The sequence below is a fragment of the Chlorocebus sabaeus genome, chromosome 3 (assembly GCF_047675955.1).
Source record: "Chlorocebus sabaeus isolate Y175 chromosome 3, mChlSab1.0.hap1, whole genome shotgun sequence".
Classification (NCBI taxonomy): Eukaryota; Metazoa; Chordata; class Mammalia; order Primates; family Cercopithecidae; genus Chlorocebus; species Chlorocebus sabaeus.
The window spans coordinates 21,784,733-21,805,736 of NC_132906.1; the positions used below are offsets into that span (position 1 = coordinate 21,784,733).

General features: G+C 40.3%; 1 protein-coding gene across 5 annotated transcripts in view; it reads right to left on the minus strand.

The window, feature by feature from the left end:
• ENOX1 (ecto-NOX disulfide-thiol exchanger 1) overlaps window positions 1–21,004 on the minus strand; it is a 582,538-nt gene that overhangs the window by 225,187 nt on the left and 336,347 nt on the right. The gene's annotated exons all lie outside the window — the stretch shown is intronic.

The following is a 21,004-nucleotide window of genomic DNA, read 5'->3' on the forward strand; positions in this document are numbered from 1 at the left end:
AAAGCTAAAGTCTATAAAGTAAAAGGGGAGTGCCATTCCCTTACTCCTTATCTGCCAGCCAACCACACTTATCAGAGGCAACCGCTGGGAAAATAGTTCACTATATAGCAGCCACTATATGATATGGCAAGCCACTATAGCAGCCACTATATGGCAAGCCACTATAGCAGCCACTATATGATATGGCAAGCCACTATAGCAGCCACTATATGATATGGCAAGCCACTATAGCAGCCACTATATGGCAAGCCACTATAGCAGCCACTATATGATATGGCAAGCCACTATAGCAGCCACTATATGGCAAGCCACTATAGCAGCCACTATATGATACGGCAAGCCACTATAGCAGCCACTATATGATACGGCAAGCCACTATAGCAGCCACTATATGATATGGCAAGCCACTATAGCAGCCACTATATGGCAAGCAGCTCACATCCTCAATCTCATGAAAAAGACTCACAACCACCTACGAGATAGATGTTATTCCAACTTTTTACAAAAGAAAATAAACTAAGGTCCAGAAGGCTACTCCTTCGGATTTTTACCCAAGGTCAGAAAGCCAATGAATGGCAGAGTCCAGGACTCAATGTGTCCTAGCCTGGACCTCTGTTTTTATAGATTTGGGGAACTCCAACTTTCTCCAACAAAAAGTCAGACTAGAAGGTTCCTCTGGGTTTAATTGTCTCTAAAGAGAGAAAGAAGTCTAGGGTAAAGGTTAGTTCCGTCCCTGGGGGCAGATGCAGTTATGCAACAGATCTTTATAAGATGTCAACTGTATGTAGCACTGTGCTTGACACCAAGAACAGGATAGTGAGCAAGACATAGACCCTGTCTTCAAAAAGTTTGCAATAATACAGTTAGGCAGCTAAACAAACTAAAAAGCACCGGCAGACATGAACTTGCTACAGCATGGCAAATTAGATACTCTTAGGAGCATGTCTCTTACGAGAAAACAACAACGAGATTCTGTATAAAATCACTTATTTGTGTATTACTAGGCTTTCTGCTAGGCTTAGTAAAGGCAACTCTGCTAAGACATCTGCTTCTAAAAAAGAAAGAAAACAAAAAAGTTGGCTGAAACCAGAAAAATGAGCCAGGAGTAGTGAGTTGCATGAGGGGAAGTGCCAACATCAATAATGCACCAGGAGACAGCCTGCCATGGCAAGGTCAGGCCCTGGTCTGAGGTTCCCACGGCAATCAGGACCTGAAGATTTATTGTACCTTTACAGGGCCCTTATCCCAGTCGGCCTTCTCAAACCCTCGACTTCAGTTCTAGAAGTAGGCAAGTGAAAGAATCTGGGCAAACCAGCAGAAATCACTGCTGAAAGACAACTCAAGACCCATGCTTTATTGAGAGGCACATTTTTCTTAAATAACTTAGAGTAATAATTGTGTATTTAGAGAAAGAGACAGAGAACAAACATATAAAGTGTCTTTCTACCTAGGGTTGATCTGTAACCCAAATTGGGCTTCACTCTGTCCAAATATATATATACACATATATTGAGGGTAAATTGGTGGTTTGAGCTGAGAGCTTGGGATAAAGAAGGTACAAACATCATCATTATCAAGGACTGTCCAGGTCCATTCTCCCCATGTCAACAGCTTCTACTTGCAATCTCTAAATCACCCACAGCCTCACCACAACTGTACTGCCTGAAAGAATGCACCAGTGAGCGAGGTGGATGGCAAGGTAGAAAGGCTGGTCCCAGCATTATGTATAGAAAGGCTGGGAGGTGGAGTCGGGTTACTACTACTTTTTCTAACCTCACCCCCTTTCCGCCAGAACCGTTTTCTGTTCTACTTCTTTTATTTGTACCAGATACACTCTCTCTAACACAAGCTGTCTCATCATGTTGGAAGCCAGCTACAAAGAAGAGGCCTGGATTGCAGTTCTCCTTTCTATCTGTCATTGGGAAGAGGAGCTATAGAAACTAGGGTCAGTTGTGGGGGGGGGGGGAGGGGATAGGGGTGAGTACTGTGGAGGTGGGTAAAGCCACAAGCTGAATAAACCAGAAAACCCAACTTCTAACTCCTATCCCAAGGGATCACTGACATTCTGGAGGTGCTGAGAGAGTGAGGATAAATGTCAGTTATCACGTGGGACACTCAAATCAAAGCCCCCCCCCCCTCCCCCCGCATACCGATTAGAATCATCACCTATTGTGGCAGCTATTTTTTCATTCCCAGTAGCGATAAACTGAAACCCTGAGAACTGATCTGGGCAAGTCGCTTTCTCTGACTCTCCTAAGAAACGTGTACAGCAGTTTGGCAGCACAATTTGCATACCAGAGGAGAGCTCCTGTCACAAGTACCCTGTGGGCCAGTTTCCTGAGCTTTTCCACTTGATGCTTTCAATCCTCATCTCACGAGTCATTGGAGAGGCTAACGTATAATGCCTTTTGGAGGAGCTGAAAGGAATAAAACATTACTAGCAAAACTGTCATATATTTTGAGAGTTAAAATCTAGATCCTTTTAGATAAGTCCTCTGAAAGAAATGCTTTTGACTACGACAGCTGCAGCAAAAACTCCATTAAGGACAGCTTCATGAGCACAACTTCCCAGCCACTATTCCCACCTGAAAAGTACATATTCTGGTCTACATTTTTTTTTCTACCAGTATTTTGCTTTGATTCATTGTTGATACACATGAGAGCAGAATAATAAACTAGGTAGTTTGAGCCTGTATGTGACTGGGGTTTGGCACAAGCATCATGGTTTTGCTTTGTAAATTCCTCTGGTCCAGTAGATCAAATGGGGAAAGATTTGGGTAATATGAAATTCAGAGCAATGACCAGCAATGGCAGGGATCTTTTGGATATGTAATCTGCTGTTGGAGCACATGCTTGGGAACCAAAGAGACGAGCGGGCCATGTTAGGAAGGGCAGCAAGGAAAAGAGAAAACATGAGTTAATATTAAAAATGTGATGCAAAATAAAACGGAGGTTATAGTCATATCCTTCCAATTGTATTGAGCTGAAATTGTTTCTGGATTTGGAAGCTCCTTGCTGAGCTAAACTGCAAAAATAAGATTATATGAGGAGAAAAGGTAATTTCCGAAATATACTAAACATAATACAATTACTGTGCACTTATATACGAAATCCAGAAAGGTGTATTTCCTTCATGCCACGTAGTCACAGTTGTGTTACAGTTATATGTTCTTATTTTATGCTATCCACTAGTTTTCTTGACTTTGCACATTCTTGACGCAAACCAGTGAATGCATATAAAGTATAAACAATAGGATCTCAACATGGAGCCTACCCAAACGATTTAACTGTGTAGCATTGATTGTCTTGTCCACTGTGTGAGCAACATGCACACAATATGCATTTTGTATGTTACTGAGGTCTTGCTGATGTGGATGAAGAAGTGTGAGAATTAGGATGGAAAAGAAGCTAACTCCAACAGTCTACTCTTTAGTGTCCTCCCATAATCTACAACAAAACAAACAACTGATCAGCTGCTACTGAATAACACACTGAAATTTGCTGAGAGGAACAGTTAAATAGCAATACCAAGATGTAGAGGTTAGGGAAGGTTGTTTTGCCCCTGTCCATTGACCTACATATACTGAAGCGAAACTGGAAAACTGCAGCATGTTTGGTCACAAGGTCTTTCTATTTACATTCATAATTTCTTTTCTTTATTCCCTCTTTTTTTTTTTTTTTTTTTGTTCTTCAGAGAACACCTTTCTTGATATGTGTGTTTTAAAATTCTGATCAGAACTGGCAGTGGGAAAAGAGCTGAGGAAATAATGGAGACTCATACTTATGTGACACATTCACAAAGCCTATGAATTTTTAATGAAGGCACAATGTCCACAATTAGATTTGAAATGAGGTTTTCTTTGTAGGCACTCTTACAGTAAGTGGAGTGCGAGTGAATTTTACTTTATATTCAGTAAACGATACCAAGTACAAAAAACACTACAATTTAATAGAAAATAAAAACAAATTGTTGATTGTTTATAGCTCCTTTTTCATCTCTTAGATTTACAAAAGTGTAGCAGTTAAAAAAATTGCATTTCGTTTTATTTAAATACCACACGGATGCCAACGCAACTCAATGGTACAGAAAGTCATTTTCAGTCATGACCTGAAGCTGTCCTTTTGCATTGTGTGGAGAAGTTTTCATTTGTTTTAAACTGTAAAAATAACTTCTAAATGTAGATCTTTGGGGAGAAAGATATTAAGCTTCCCTATTTGCAAACTAAGCCATTTCAAATGAACATAAAAAAAATCTAATAGTGTAGAAAATAAGGAAATAGAGTGGGCTGATGGCTACTTCATTTGCATTTTGATTTTAAAGCTTAACTCTTGTCTTCATAGGGCTTAGGGTTTCAGCTTCGCAGAAACAGACACAGTTTCCCATCCTTCTTGGGTGGTTTCCAAAGTCCTTCAGTTTCTGGCCCCTGGTCATCTTGGCAACATCATTTCCTAAAGCTTCTGCTTCTCTTGGAGCTCGCACAACACAGGTATTTTTACTCTTCCTTGAGCCTAGCAAGTGTGATCTTCTCTTAGTGACTTTGCACCTGTGGTTCCTCCAGATAATTGTGCAACCACCCTGTTCCCTCACCTGGGCCCTTCTCTGACAAAACGTCATCCCTGACCTCTACCTAAAATGCAACTGCAGTTACCTTCTGTCTTTCTACTAACCTTATTTTCTCTCTCTCTAGGATTTCTTGGCATCTGAGGCTATATTACATAGTTATTTCTTTGATAAATTAGTAATTCATGAGGGATTATTTTTAACCTTTTAAAAATGTTTTTCTTGGTAAATTGCCATCAGCCAAAACAGTGCCTAGTACTTAGTAGACACATACCCTTCCCTCCCACATACACAAATTTATTGATTAAATATTACGAGTGAGTGGGTGTATATATACACACACAAATATGTATAAACATGCTGCATTAATCATTACTGTTTGATTTTCTATATTCCTGATGTTCTGACATATGGGTTCTTGCTGACATTGGCAGGATCACCCCTCCGGGGGCTAGCCAATCCAAGAGAGCAAACACCTCACCTGGGAGCACACACGTCAAAGGCAAACCAACCAATCCAGAGCCCACACCCTCGACCACCTCCTTCACTGGCTCTCAGATTCTCAACCACCATTCATTCCTCTGGCCTAATCACCCCAGAGCCAAGTATCACGTAATAGACAGAGCCCTTATACCCCAGAGCTTAAATTATTCAAACTAACCCATCCTGTGCCTGTTTATCCCACCTTGCCTTGTCTCCTCTTTTGCAGAAATCACAATAGAGGTGCTCTCACTTCCTCTCCCTTCTGACTGAGCCTGGCGCCTCCCTGTGTGGCTCCTCATTGTGTGGCATGGCATGCGCCCTTCTCTTGCAAACTGTGAGTAACAAACTCTCTTTTCATCTCCTGATCTGTTGGCCTTACCACACCCAACAATAATAAAAACTGCATTTTCAAATGCAAACAAATAAATATTCAAATAAAGTTCACTGTATTTTCAAGGACAATGAAATATAGTAATTGCCAGAAGTTATGGTTTCCCTGGACTCATAAGAAATAAAATCAGGCAGGGTGCAGTGGCTCACACCTGTAATCCCAGCACTGTGGGAGCCCAAGGCAGGTGGATCAATTTGAGGCCAGGAGTTCGAGACCAGCCTGGCCAACATAGTGAAACCCCATCTCTACTAAAAATACAAAAAAAAATTAGCCAGGTGTGGTGGCACATGTCTGTAATCCCAGCTACTTGGGAGGCTGAGGCATGAGAACTGCTTGAGCCTGGGAGGCAGAGGTTGCAGTGAGCTGAGATCGTGCCACTGCACTCCAGCCTGGGCAACAGAGTGAGCCTCTGTCTCAAAAAATGAATAAATAAATAAAAATAGAAAGAAAGAAAATTTGACATTTTAAAGATCTGTGTACAGTTTCAACTCCGTCTCAGCCCTGAGATTCATTTATGGATTGCTTTTGTGGTTATTATTGTTGGTTTCTACTTTCGCCCTTTAAGTTTTTTTGTTTATTTATTTATTTATTTATTTATTTATTTATTTATTTATTTATTTTTAAGGGGGATTCAGACACTATTATCTTAAGGGAGCAGCCCTGCCTTATTCTTTTTGCTAGACACAAATCGTTAACCCTATTCACCAAACAGCAATTGTCAATACAACACGTCTACTCTGTGAACTCTGGTGTCAACGTAGGCTTATCAATAGTAACAACTCTGAGGGGGATGTTACTATGGGGGAGACCATGCATGTCTGAAGTCTGTGGGGGATGTGCTATGGGGGAGACATGCTACGTCTTAGTCTGTTTAGTGTTGCTAGAACAGAATACTTGAGGCCGAGTAACTGATGAAGATTTAGCTCATGGTTCTGCAGGCTGTACAAAAGGCATGGTGCCAACATCTGCTTGGCTTCTGGTGAGGCCGTTTCATGCTGCATCATAACATAGCAGAGAAGATTGAGGGGGAAGTGAACATGTGTGAAGAGGCAAAACCTCAGGGGCATCCTATTTATAACAACTCACTCTCATGAGAACATTCCTCGGTGAACTAATTCAGTCTTCCTTGAGCGAGAACTCACTCACTACTTCAAGAACACCACCAAGCCATTCATGAGGGATCTGACCCCATGACCCAAACAGCTCCTATTAGGCCCACCTCCCAACACTGCCACACTGGGGATCAAGTTTAAACATGAGTGTTGGTGGGGACAAACTCAAACCATAGCAGATACATGGGAAATTTCTGTACCTTCTGCTCAAAATTGCTGTGAACCTAAAAGTGCTCTAAAAGAATTAAGTCTTAAAAAAAATACACATATATGCTTATTCTCTTTAAATATAAGAAAATAATAAATCCTAACCATAATTTCCTAAATTATATTTCGCTCTAAATGTAATAAGGACACACATTTCTATGACGTGATGCACTCTGAGTTTTTTTCAACACATTTGTTCCCTTTTTATTCCAAAAACTATGGTTCATGTTGTTCCATGGCCAATTTGCCAGATGCTTCAACATTCCCTGCTGGAATGCACCTCAGACAGGGCTAAGTCAGGGCCTTCCAGGGGCATGGCAACCATGGAAACTGATCCTGGGAAACTGACCTTTAATATATTTTTATAGCAAGCACAGAGGAATGTGCTGGGTGATAACCCATTACTTGCACCTGGTAAGGGCACAGGTCTGAGGCTGGAGTCTTTGCACAGTAGAGATGAGCCAGCAAGATATAAAGATGTCCACAGGAGTGGCCAAGGGAACCTCTAGAATGCACTGGAGGGAGCCTCAATTCAGCCAGTTGCTAACACTGGCAGTAGGGCCTTCCCTGGGATTTGATAGCCTATGCAGCTGTCTTCATGCAGTTCAGATTCATGCCTCCTTTACTTACCTTACAGAGCTCTTGCCAACATGGGCACCCTGGTGACAACCACGTGCTCTCTAACAGAAGTACCTGACCCTGCTCGAGGTATTCGAAACACTAAGAGAATAATTTTTAGGAGATTTGAGAGAGGCCTTAAAACTGTGCTCATATGCTTTTTTTGAAAACATGGTTTTCAAATAAAAGCAAGGGTTGAGACATCAAAGGAGCTGGTTGCTCTCCCTCTAGTCCTTCGGCCTTCCTTTCTGCCTGGTGTTGCACGCTGCCTCCTACACGCCAGTGCTCACAGCTGCTCCACTGTGGGTGTGGCTGTTCCTTCTCTTCTCTATGCTTCTCTCTTTTTAGGCTCACTTAAAGGCCCACCTCCTCCAAGACACCGTGTAAGATCGATTCTCTACAACCACTTGCTCCTCTGAACTCCAGAGTTCCCCAAGGGTGGTATGTCAGAGGATTTAATGTGGGAACCAACACCATTATTTTAATTTTTAATAGCTATATTTGCTTTGAGTCATGTGAAATCGATGTTTCTGTGGATTTAAAAAATGGTCAAATATTGGCAGTTTCATATAGTTCAACCTAATACGTGTCAGGGGAAAAAAATATTAAAAGAAAACCAGACATCATTGTTTAGGATGAGGTTAAAATGAGTACTTTATTGAACTGCATAAAAATGAATAAGTAAATAAATGTTTTGATGGTACAGATACAGCAAAAATTATTAAGCTTGTATCCACCATCGAACCACTGAACAAATGTATTTTGACAACCACTGTTCTATGTGTCCTTTTAACATGTCTTATTATTGTGTGTGTGTGTGTTTTTGTATATCTACGTATTTGTGTTTTCTCTTCCATTAATTTCCCAGATATTTGTATACAAAAGGCAAGGCGACATTACAAACCTCTTAGCATAATACCCTGCATGCAGAAGATGGACTTGTCATAGGGATTTGTCTGGTCACTGATGATGAGATCTTTCCAGGAAACGCCATTTGTTTTCCTTATGGTCATTCTAAAACTGGAAACTGATGGGCCATGCAACGGAGTATGCCATTCCAGCCACGAAACCTACGACCTGGAGCAACTGAAAACGCAGGACTCCTGTGGAGCACTCCATGCTGGGAGCTCACCTCACCACTGGGAACCATTAAGGGGCAGTGTGGTCTGTTGGCCAGAACATGGTTGACCATCTGGACTCATTCTATTCAGCAGTGTGATTGTACATTATATCCTCCCCTTCTCCGTTCCAACTGACAATGCCACCAAGAGCTGCGAAAGCGGAGGCCATGAGAAGCTGGTACGTACTAGGATACCCTATTGGCACCTGTCCTCTCTGCCCAGTTACTGACCACTGCACCACGCTTCAGATTCTGTTTAATACTGTCCTTTATACAATGGTGCCTGGGTCTTTTGAAATGGATAGGGATAATTATGATTCATAGGCTTCAAAAAATAAACCACGGTACTCACACAACCTACATATTTCATTTCGATTTTAAAAACACAAAATACTTACATGCTGTTGGTATTTTGAAAGCTTTTGTCACTTATGCTTTTTTAAATATAATGGTTCAGAAATAAACTTCTGCCTGCTAATCAGGCTTTATTTCCATTCATTAAAAAAATGTGTCTCCATAGTACCTTAGAGGTCAATAACTAGATGTTGAAACAAATAATATTAAAGAAAAACATTTATTGTAGAAGTATGTGGTTGAGGCAGAAGAAAGGTGTTATTTTCATCTGGGGTATCAGGAAAGCACCATGAACAGAGAATAATATGGGCTGAGTCTCAAAAGATTTAAAAAAAAAACAAAAAACCTATGTGGGAAGAGAGAGAGGGAAAGTGTGCAGGCAGCTCAGGCAGGAAATGGTAAACTCAAATGTGTGAAATCGGGAGTGTTGGAGGCTGCTGAAAGGACATAGCTGCCTCTTTACTGTTTTACATTTAAGTCAAGTTATTCAGATTATATTGGTTTCCATATGTATATAATGACAACGGTAGTTTTATTCTCTAAAAAGTTGCTTTGAGAAAAATGTCAAGGGATTTAAATTCATGCTTCCAAAGTACAATGTTTTCCTACATAAAGATGCTAGTTTATCAACTAGAAAACTAAAGTGAGCTTCTTTATAAAAGACTGAAAAGATTAGGAAAGTCTTGACAATATAAACATACATTTACTCACCAACTCATGAAATACTAAAACTAGGTTTTACTGCTCAAAGAAAGCATAAAATAGATCATTTCAGTAGAAAGAAAATAAAGCACATTTTTTTTACAACATAGGAAGTAATCTCAGAATTCATTAACCAAGAGACCAAAAACAATACATAAAATATTATCTATTTTAAGAGAGCTTTAAATAAAGTCATGGAGAGCAGATTTACAATGCTTTAATTAAACCAGGATAGGAATGGCAGGAGTCTGTTTACAACCTTTCATGGCAGAGAAGAGCTATATAACAGCCTTGCTATTGACCAGCTGCAAAAAAAGTCAATAACAATATGAAGATGACAGGACTTTTGGAAGAAAGTTACTATGCAGCTTAGAGTTCATAATAGTGAAGACAGAGAACATTAATTCTAATCAGATCCACATCACTGACTTACAGAAAACGTTTTTTTAAGGTTCAGAGAAAATATGAGTATGATATAAACACACAGGTAACAGGGCTAATAAGTGTAAGAGAGATTTAGAAAAATAAAATTTTGATTCTATAATTAGATAGTCATAATCCTAGCGAAAGAAAAGGAGGTGCCACTATAGAAATCACTATGGCTTACAAAATGACTTCTCTGATGAATTCTGATTCTAAAATGACAAGTAATAAATGGTACCAAGGACACAAGAGTAAAGACAAACACCAGTGTGTGGGAATAATTCCTAGAAGAATGCTGAAGACGCCTAAATACAGGACTAGGAGTGAACATTTTGAAAAACATACCAACGGGATGTTTATAGAATGTATTTTAAAATATCTTCAGAGGAAGAACAAGGAAAAATAGCAACACTTTTGGGGAAGGCCATTAACAATAAACAGCAAAGATGACAGCACTGTTCAACTCCCATTTTGTGAGTCCTCCCCTGCAAGCAAAATAATCTGCACATTGGGAAGGGTAGAATAAACAAAATACACATGGAATTTCAGGCTGAGGTGGTGATGGGGGGATTTACTCACCAACCCAGAGCTAGCATCAGACATTCACAGAAATCTGAGCTTGTGGCAACTTTATTGGGATTTAATCATCTGACTTTGAGAACTTAGTGCAACTATGGAAATGGCCCATAATGACTGCCGGAATTCCAAAGAGTTGGTGCCAGGTTTAGAATGACAACTTACTAGGTTTGTGACCTGGGGCCAAAGATACAGGATGAGACTGATCTTCACATATTAGAAGTAAAGCAGATATAGAAGGTGAACTAGATTAGTCAAGCAATTCACCAAAGAATGGACTTAGTGCCAATGGGTAGGGTTTACGGCAGACCGATTTCATTCCCATTCATTCAGTGAATACTTAGTAACTTCCACTGTGTGCAGCACCATTTTAAATTCTAGGTGAACAAGAAACTCACTCCAAAGAAGGGAGGCCTGGATAAATACGTCAGTATAAAGCAGGTATACAGATACATGGGTAAATGCATTAAAACACAGGTTCATAGGAATAGCACGGAAGAAACAACAATTAACTTTGAAGGTGATTTTAGATTTTCTCCAAGGTTAAATAGAGGAAAAAATTGGTGAGGAGGGATAATAAAACACCTTAAAATGTGTTTCAGGCATTGACAACACTATGATCAAAAATACTTCTGTGTGAAAAGTATGTGGCATGCTACAGAAAATGAGTGCTTTTGTTTGGCTGTAGTTTAAAGGGAACATGGTGGAAAAGTGGAGAATGATGCTAAAAATGTAGGCAGGATGCTAAGGAGTTTAACTCCCACAGGCAATGGGGACCAAATGGAATATTTTAAATGGGGAGTGACGGGGTCAAATTTGTAATTTAGAGCGATAATTCTTAGAGAAGTACAGAGTAAGCTCTACAGGAAGACAAGCCCGAGGAGGGTAAATCTATTCGGAGGTAATTATGGGAGACCAGGCAAGATGAGGCAGTAGCAGTGGAAGTGGAGATGAAGAGAGGGAACAGATCTGAGAGGTACTTCTGGAGACAGAAGAGGCAGCATTTGGTGAGCAATTGGAATGTGGAAGTGAGAGGGCCCAAGAAGGTAACATTCAAAAACGAATCCCAGGTTTCCACCTCAAAGGAATTGTTGGATTAAAATAGGGATTTCCATGGCACAAGAATACTTAAAGGATTAGTTTAGTTCAGGAGGAAAATGTAAGTTTTCCATAGAGCAATCAAATGCTTCAATATTAAACTTACAAACCATACAGAAATGTATCTGTCCCGTGGATGGCTCTTTGCTTCTCTCAGTAGCCACAAAGCTATGCTATGTGCCTGGCACACAGTGGCTCTCAACCTCTGATGGGCATTGCACTTGAATCAAATTGCCTGAGGAGGCTTTTTCAAATGCATATGCCTGGTCTTCACCCCCAGGAGATTTTGATGTCTGATGTGAGGTGCAGGCATTTTTAAATACAGCTCCAAAGGAGATTCTGATAGGCATCCAAATTTGACAGCCACTGTAGTATACAGTTAATCCATAGCTCTTTGAGTAATTAGTTAAAAGGAGGAAGGGAAGGAGAATGCTTCTTGAAATTTTTGAAGAAGCAGCTGGTTGACTTTCTATGCTCAACAGTGTAGCACTGCGTGAGAAATTTACAAAATGAACTCTTTTGTCTTTTAATCTTTTTTGTTTTTGAGACAGTTTGTCTCTTATTGCCCAAGCTGGAGTGCAGTGGTGCAATCTCGGCTCACTGCAACCTCCTCCACCCGCCTCCCGGGTTCAAGAAATTCTCCTGCCTCAGCCTCCCGAGTAGCTGGGATTACAGGCACCCATAGGTCACACCTGGCTAATTTTTTTTTTTTTAATCACTTTTTTTTTTTTGAGACGGAGTCTCGCTCTGTCACCCAGGCTGGAGTGCAATGGTGAGATCTCAGCTCAGTGCAACCTCTGCCTCCCAGGTTCAAGTGATTCTCTCACCTCAGCCACCATGCCTGGCTAATTTTTGTATTTTTAGTAGAGACGGGGTTTCACCATGTTGGTCAGGCTGGTCTCAAACTCCTGACCTTGTGATCTGCCCACCTCGGCCTCCCAAAGTGCTGGGATTACAGGCATGAGTCACGGTCCCTGGCCTTCCTATCTTCTAACCTTAAGGGTTCACAAATGTGATGTTACAGTGTTCCTGGCTTCAACCTGCAGAGAGAACACTGGCTGAGAGATCACAGGACTCACTTGAAATTCAATCTTTTCTTATATTTTTTACATTATTGATGAACATCCTTTCTTAGAGCAACTCGTTCTTTAACATTTTTTGTGTGCTTTTACATATTTTTCATTTACTTGTTTCTCAATGTCTATCGCTCCTACTAGACTGGCGTTCCATGAAAGCAGGCATTCTGTTTCTTTTGTTCACTATCGTATATATAAGCACTGACCTAGCAAAACATACATGTTCAGTCAATAAATGAGCAATGAGCCAGATTTTTCTGGTGAAACATTTTAAGCCATAATGCATTATTTTCAATATGCCTATAGGTATGTCCGTGAGTGTATTATAGATTCAGAAAACGGTTGCAGAAATAATCAAAAGCATACAGCTATAGGCAAAACATGTTTAGATTTTTTTTTTTTTACCTCGAGGAAATGCTCTGACTCCCAGAACTTTGATGTTATGTGAGACAGCCCCTTCCATCAGCACACAAAATTAAAAATAGGGAATACATGTCTACAAAGGGTGAATTAGGCACAGAGGTTTAGCCTGAGAAATAGAAGCTAAACCTTGTTCCTGTTCCTTATCCATTAATAGATCTCAGAAGCCTGAACCTTGGAGTCTGATAAATCTAGAGCTTTCCTGTCATTTATATCTAATGATCAATTCTAACAGTTAGATAAAAAACCACTAAATGAATGAAAAGATGAATTATTGATAAATTTAAAGTGTCTTTTAGCAGGGCAATTAAAGAAGAAACAAGTAGCTAACTTGAAGAGCCAGAAATGTTATAAATCTCCGTATTAATTGTGATTATTGCAGTGTTTTTAGGTTCCAAGTTAAACATTTGCTGACAGTGCTTACTACAATATGTAGATAACTCATGACATTTTTTAAGATATTTTACTGCCCTGAGATTGAATGTGATTTTTTTTTAACACAAAAATTACCAAAATCAGAATTCTACTTTACCTAAAATTTGCCAAGCAATTACTATCTGCTAGCACTTTCTCATGTATCATCTCAGGTAGTTTCCATAAAAACTGTACTTTACCAATTGGAAAACTAAAAATAAGAGCAACCTTAGATGAATGCCTAAAACTAGAATGCTATGAAAAGTGTTAATTATACTATGAATCACTGAAGTATCATTTTATCTAGGAAAATTTATACATATTTATAAAAGTGTATTTTTAAAAATACTAAATATGAACCTCAATCATAAGAATGATACAAGAATACTATGTTTTGATTAATGATATAACTCGGCTAACTGGAGAAAACATTGTTTCAATTGATGTTATCAAACAGGCAGTAATAAGACACGTTGACATGATATGTTTAATACACTTGAGAAGGTTATACCACCTCTGTGGCATTCTTGCCAAAATTTTATAACCTCAATTTAATCATGAGAGAACATCAGACAAACCCAAATCAAGGATATTCTATAAGATAACCAGCATGCTTCAAAAATGTCACAGTCATGAAAGACAAAAAAAGACTGAAGATCTGTCCTATTGATTTCTGATCTTTCTAATGTAAGATCAGTAGTCATTACATACTATTGGATGTACAAATATAGGCTTAAGAAATTGGAATGATTCCATGTTGCATCCATTAACTCAGTGTTATGATGCGAAGTTGTTTTCAAATTAGCTGCAATTTCCCCCAAGACTTATAAGAAAAAAAAAATTCCTTATTAACTAATGACTTCAGTTAACTGATTGAAATTACATTATACTAAGCTAAATACACATGTCATTTCTTACAAGGGGTGTATGTTTTTATAAATCAGTATCTCAGCTCGAATTGTTGGAATGATCATGGTCACTTCCATCGTTCAGACAGGAAAAAAGACAGGAGGAGTAAAACAAAGGGAGAGGGGCCATTTGAAGCAAAGAGAAAGGAAACATGATTCTAAAACACGTTCATTAACCTAGGACTACTACTAGATGCTCTAGGCTAGAATGACCAGCCTGTTTCTAAACAGATTTTAAGTTTTAATTCAGTGGAATAGGTCAGATACAGTTCTCCCACCTGGAGGTCCTGCCCTAGAACCTACCTGCCCCAAGGCAGTACTGCGGGTCTGCTGGTAATCATCATCTTTGGGTAAATGCAATCTCCAGCCAGCTACTCCCACTCTACATGTTGTGATCCCAAGAACCAGTAATAAAAGTTGGACAAGATCCCACAATGAAGTGGAGGTTTTCTCCTTATTTTTTTTTTTTAGGAGCAAGAAAAGACACTTTTTTTTTTTTTTTTTTTTTTTAAGCCAATAGAAATGTTTTTAAAGGTACAGGTAGAAGGAGGGATGCTGGGGTTTGAAACAAAATTCTAATAAATAAAGATCAGTTTTACCACTTAATTAAAATTGGGTGAAGGCATATACGTGGGTCCATATTTGATGCTCACCATACAAATGCCCAGACACGAGACAGATCTCCTGGGAAATTAAAACGCCTACATGTAGGGAGAATTGAACAGACCAGGGCCCCAGAGCCTCTGCACATGGAGCTAAAACAAGCACAGAGGAGCCGAGTCGGACTGATTCCCCAGCTCTTCACAGCCCCCAGATTAGCTGGGTATTAGTGCAGGCTGGTCTCAGCTGCCCATGAAAATGAGAACACATTTTAAAACCTGCATTTGAATTTTAAAGGTACTCAACATTTCTAGTATTGTTTACTGGAAAAGGTCAACACTCAAGTGTTTTATTTATGCACGGCAGAACCTCAGTCCAAAAGCACTAGGCTTTCCATATGGCATAGCCTGAGAATGTGTTAAATATGTAGTTCCAGAGCCAAGAATATTATTTTTCAACTTAGTGAATGCATTATTAAAAGACCTCTGCTGTGCCCACCACTGGAAGATAGGGCAAGAGGCAGCAGTGACGCTGCATTCTGAATGCACAGAGACACGGACAGTCACTCACCAATGACAATATCCCCAAACCCACACTACCCTACCCCGTGCCTTGCTCTGAATTTGGCCAATCTGGAAAAAATGAAAATGGAAACATTTAAATAAAACTCATATAAAAACTTCAGTTCCAAGCACAACATTTTTGGTTCTTTGGACAATAAGTGTTTCACTGAGATTTATGCCTAGGGTCCTTTTCTATACCCCGGCTCTGTGTCAGCGTTCACATCAGCCCTCAGTGCTTCTTGCCAATCAAGCGTATAATATACTGATTCTTTCAAATAATATTTGTGTTAAAATCATTAAATGCCCACGCAAGTCATTTTTTATTAATGGGATGAGAAATAATACACAATACATACAAATTTGATGACAGTAAGAGGAGTTATCAACTTTAGAATATGTGTTGTATAAATTAAAAATCTTCCTAAGAGTAAGTCCAGTGTTTTAAATATACTGTGGAAAAACAAAATTAATGCCAGGAGAATTTTGACTGGAATATAGAAGTGCCTTTATCATTCTGGGAAAAATACTACTCTATAAAAGGCACATTCTCTGATAAGTTCAGAAATGATCCTTTTATATAAATACTATTCACTTGGAAAAATGTTTTCCATAAACAGCTCCCTTAGTGCATTTTCACACACACTTTTATTTACAGACATTAGATTTACACACGTTTCTAGTATAAATCTTTTGTATACAGCAAAGAGAATCTCTGACCAAAATTCTGTCCAATTCAGATGTGGGGAGCAAATAAATGACCAGTGTCCCCATATACATAGTAAATGTTTTCACATAGTAATATATGGCTGATTTTATATAACATGTTCACATTAAAAATAAGAATATAAAAATTTTTAAATCTTCAGGAAATGTCTTTAGGAAATTTCAGAAGGCTATTTTAAATTACTCTTTTACATGATCCACCTTCCAAAAGCTCAGAATCCTTATATTAAAAGAACTGGCGCTGACATAACTTGACTTAATTCCATAAATATGCATAGAAGTCTCAATGCACATCATCTACTATGCTCCGCCTGCGTGATGCAAGATGAATCAGGCACCATCCACTGTCCCTCTTGTTAAGGAGTCCACAACTGTGCTGGCTGGACAGACACGTATATAACCAGTTGTAATGTATTTGAGATAACTGGTATATTCTTGTGGTAGGAATAAGAGGCTCTGGCAGCACCGAGTAAAGAGTGAGGATCCTGGAAGGCAACCTGCACTTAGGGAGAGTGGAAGCTCACCCGAGGAGGTGACATTTGAGCTGGTTGTAAAGGATGAACAAGATCAGACCAGGCAGAGGAGAGGCATTCCAAGTGAAGAAAAAATCAATTATCCACACATGCCAAGCTTTTCAGAATGGACTTTTAAAAGTGTTTTACTTCAAAAAGGTTTAAGTGTGCAATGTCTAACATGAAGCAAAAATTACCATCTAGATTGTTTCTTTATGACTAGCGTGTTCTTCTCCCAAGGACCCTAGCTGTTTAGGAAGTACAGGTAGTAAGAAGAGGATGTGAAGTACTTTGGTAGATACAGAGAAAGTGAGAATGCTGCAGTAACTGAACTAAAGATTAGAATTAGCACTGTAGGCCGGGTGCGGTGGCTCAAGCCTGTAATCCCAGCACTTTGGGAGGCCGAGACGGGCAGATCACAAGGTCAGGAGATCGAGACCATCCTGGCTAACCCGGTGAAACCCCGTTCTACTAAAAAATACAAAAAACTAGCCGGGCGAGGTGGCGGGCGCCTGTAGTCCCAGCTACTCGGGAGGCTGAGGCAGGAGAATAGCGTGAACCCGGGAGGCGGAGCTTGCAGTGAGCTGAGATCTGGCCACTGCACCCCAGCCTGGGCGACAGAGCAAGACTCCCTCTCAAAAAAAAAAAAAAAAAAAAAAAGAATTAGCACTGTAAGCCTGTGAGGGGGGAGGGCTACCAGTGAACTGAGAAAAAGCAAAAGTGTTTTAAGCAGACTGCAATAGCACCCCTTTTCAGTCTGCTGAAAACACAGGCCTTAACCTTCTTAAGAAAGAGTCTGCTAAAACAGAGTCTGCCAGGCCTATCAATTACAGGGTCTGCAGATTTTGCTCTGAGCTGGGACCTGTTAGTCAGAAGCAAGGAGAGCAAGGAGAGCAGATCATTTTCTTTCAATAATTTAATCACACTGGTGTGAGTGCAGGTGAAGGCTGAGCTGCAGCCTTCATATTCTACTTCTTTCACAGAGGGCAAAGGAAGGGTAGAAAAGCAAGGTCCCCTGGGTGGACGTGGAGAGAGAAAAAAGTTCTGGGACTTCCCTTGTCTTCAGTTGGGTTCTAGGAAAAGGCCAGGGGTGACAATGGCTCAAGTGAAGATGACCAGTAAATGGCTGGGAAGACCAAGACGACAGACGGTGACCTGTTTCACAGTGCCTAACTAAACCAGAATTTCAAATTCTTAAGTTAGCTAGAAACATATTTCATTTATTCACATTTTAAAAAAGTCAAGTTAATTCATTCATACTGGCATTTAAAAAATGTGTGTAAGAGATGTACAAACAGTGAATTGTGTTCATTGTTCACCTTTCTTTGAGTCATCTACATACAGAGCCAAGTTGTAGGAGGACAAGCCTTGGGGATTTCACTCTTTTATTATTCTCTGTATAAAAGAAGATGGTTTGTTGGATCCATGTGCCACCCACACCTCTTCCCTGGGCATGTGGCCATGAGGCAGGGGGCAGGGGCTGCCCTGGGCTAGGGTGACGTGGGTTCCGGCTTCCAGTTCTGGGTCTGCCACTGACCTGCTATGTGAACTTGGGCTGGTCACAGTTTTCTCAAGTAAGAATGAGAAGCAAGAACTGGACTGTACTCTTTTCCTGGCTGTTTTCTGCTCCAGTGCTCTCTGATTCTATAGAACAATATTATGTTCTAGAGAAATGCTTTCTTCTTTCTGGGTCTTATACATTTCCTTTTTTTAAAAAAAGCCACTGTAATAACAACAATGCCCCATCTAGTGTTAAAACAGGGAACATGGTCCAGGACTGCAGAATGAGGAATGGCGCTCAGGTCTTTCCTGGCTTGGGGGCTCTGAATGGCTATTGAAGGGTATGGATGCTGCCCAGGTGGTTTTTGTTGGATCTCAATGACCCAACTTTGTAAAAGAGGGCATTTTTTAAAAAGACTGTGTTTTACAACTTTTATGTGTGATGTACAACACCAGCACAATAGGACCATTACCAAGGGCTCATGGAACGATCTTTCCTATTAGTTTTACTGGCAGCTGTCACCAAAAGCAAAAGAGCCTCCTGGGGATGGAGGTCATCAGGCAGCCCCTTCCTGATGGGAGATAAGAAGAGATTCTGGGTGTGACGCAAGCAATTCAGCTAAGCTCTGGCTCCTCACTGAAATCATCACAGACATAAACCTGGGAGTTCTGCAGGGTTTAATCACTTCAGCCTTCCCTTTTCATTGCTTTCTTTCTGAAAGCTCCCATGAGGAAAACATCTCCAATCTCGGTAATAGCTAACCACACACTCTTAGAACTTTCCAGGTTCCACAGTAGTCTGTCCCCCTTCTTCCTAAATTCCATCCAACAAGAAAGGAAATCAAGGGAGGGAACAAATGTAAATACTAAGACAATGCAGGCATCTTTGAAGCAACTGATCATCTTCCTTCTTGTGTGTTTGTCCTGTGCCTTTTTTTTTCATTAAGTGCCAAGACAATTTAATTTGTCTACTGCCATATAAAAATGACCTCATTTTGGAATCTACCTCCCTTTTGGAACCCAGGTCAGTGGAATATTTGTGGAGTGACTATAGCATGCCAGGCACTGTCTTAATGATGTCTGGGCTGAGAGAACAAAATGAGCCTGGACTCAAATTCTTCATCACACTGCCACTTGCTCAGAGCTTTGTGGCCTAGATTACCAGAATTTTCAGTGGCAAAGATTTCCGTTTTTCTTTTCTTCTTAAACCTGAGTTTCCTGACGGTTGAGTACATCCTAGTGGCTCCTTATCTCCTAGAATGCTTAAATGCCTAATGGGCCTACGGCTTTAACTCACCCGCTTGTAAACCTCCGTTGGTCTCTCCTAACTGGCTGCCTCTCTATGCCCTCCATGGCTATTCTGCCTTCTGGGCTTACCTTCTAGTCAAATACTTGGAATTCTCCTGTTTATAAGCCCCATCTAACTTCTGCCCAACCTTCAGCCTTGGCTTGCCAGTTTAATCTGTCTCTACTGTGATCCACATCCCCAAATCAGCGTGGTTCTCACATGCCTCAAATTGCCCTTAACTCCCTCATCCAACAATCCCATATTCCTATTTCACAGTCTTCATGCTCATCCTGGGGGCAGAGTACTCTTTGACTAAAGTTTAGAATGAGACTCTCTGGTCAATCCTGTCCTACTAGTCAAACCCTAATCTCAATCCAGGTCTGGCAGCTGCGATAATCTTGAGTACTGGCAATCAGCGACATGAACTGGCAATCAGCAAGTGCGGTAGCTCAAACAGAACACTGGCAAATGACATTCGCCTTAGAGGGCCATGAGAACAGTGGCCTCTGATTAATACCAAAGAAAGAAAACATCCAGAATATTTCTTGAACACCTAGAGCAATGCCAAGTACACAACAGGAGCTCAAAAAATTGGCAAATTATAGAAAGATGTCTTTTTAAATAACCTGTTGCAAATGTTCAGAGATATGATTGCCTATTGTAAGCTTCTTCTGGATAAACTGTCTGATTCATGTGTATATCCCAAGGGCCCAGCACAGTGCCTGACATATAGTAGGTTTGATGTATATTTGTTGAACTGAAAAGACTTTGTTGAGAAAAGTATGTCAATGTCACTTTGTGGAGGATATCTACTTTCCCAGGAGTGTGGATGAGCAGGACATCTTAGGATGTCTACACTGAAGGATCAGCTTGGTTGGGCCCCTAAATTTACATGCCAAGGTGTCCTTAAGGCACTATAGTATGGGAGTCTATCAGATGGACATGGACCACAACAGGAGAGGGTTAGGAACCCTGCAAGATAGTCTGTGCCCTGACTTACATTCCCCCTCTACTGGAATTCTCTGGACCTTTGGGTTTCATCCAGGATGCAGGAGATCTTTTTGACATCTTTTTTACTCATTCATATGCAAAAGGAGAAATCTGGGTCTGGCCAAGCATCTCCGATGCTGGAAACATACACGAGCATAAAACAGCCAGCTATAGTCCTTCTAACGGAGACCTTCATAGCCGCCATAACAGCTGATGGATTGGTGTGAGGCTAGTGGTTTCGAAGTTATATCTTGTATTTATTGTTGAAGCTATCAGAAACGTAGAGAACACTGAGGTCAATCAAGAGTGTATGATTTTCCAAGTATATTAAAATGTGTTTGTGTTCCTTTCATACAAAATATAAG